At 37.7% G+C, this 748-nt stretch overlaps 1 protein-coding gene across 1 annotated transcript in view; it reads right to left on the bottom strand.

Annotated features, from left to right (window-relative positions):
- TNFRSF8 (TNF receptor superfamily member 8) overlaps window positions 1–748 on the bottom strand; it is a 72,565-nt gene that overhangs the window by 52,767 nt on the left and 19,050 nt on the right. The gene's annotated exons all lie outside the window — the stretch shown is intronic.

The following is a 748-nucleotide window of genomic DNA, read 5'->3' as shown; positions in this document are numbered from 1 at the left end:
TAGTCAATAAAACACAAGTAAACATCTTTCTGGTATCCTTTGCTTTCAGCCAAGATCCATCTGACATCAGCAATGATATCCCTTGTTCCACATCCCTTTCTGAATCCAGCTTGCATTTCTGCAAGTTCCCTGACAGTAGACTGCTGCAACTGTTTTTGAATTATCTTTGGCAAGATTTCACTTGCATGTGGTATTAATAATATTTTTCGATAATTTCCACATTCTGTGGGATCACCTTTCTTTGGAATGGGTTCAATTATAGATCTCTTTCAGTCAGTTGGCCAGGTAGTTGTCTTCCAAATCTCTTGGCATAGACAAGTAAGTGCCTCCAGCATGGCATCCATTTGTTGAAAGATTTCATGGGTATTTTATTAATTCCTGGAGCTGCCTTCTTTGCCAATTCCTTCAGTGCAGTTTCAACTTCTTCTTTCAATACCATTGGTCATTTATCACATGCCACCTCCTGAAATGGATGAACATAGACCAATTCTTTTTGGTACAGTGACTCTGTGTATTCCTTCCATCTTCTTTTGATGTTTCCTATATCATTCAACATTTTGCCCATAGAATCTTTCAATATTGCAACTCAAGCCTTCTCCGTATAGAGGTACATTAACTGTGTCATTCAATCATGATGTTCATCCAATGATGATACTAGTTACTGATGGGGGGATGGGGTGAGGTTAGACTTTTTTCCTTACACTATTACATAGTGTTTGCATTTCTTAGGATGAATATCACAATTTTA

Source organism: Orycteropus afer, unplaced genomic scaffold (assembly GCF_000298275.1).
Source record: "Orycteropus afer afer isolate SDZICR_OR568_19922 unplaced genomic scaffold, OryAfe1.0 scaffold00094, whole genome shotgun sequence".
NCBI classification, from domain to species: Eukaryota; Metazoa; Chordata; class Mammalia; order Tubulidentata; family Orycteropodidae; genus Orycteropus; species Orycteropus afer.
This window is presented reverse-complemented; position numbering and strand designations above follow the sequence as displayed.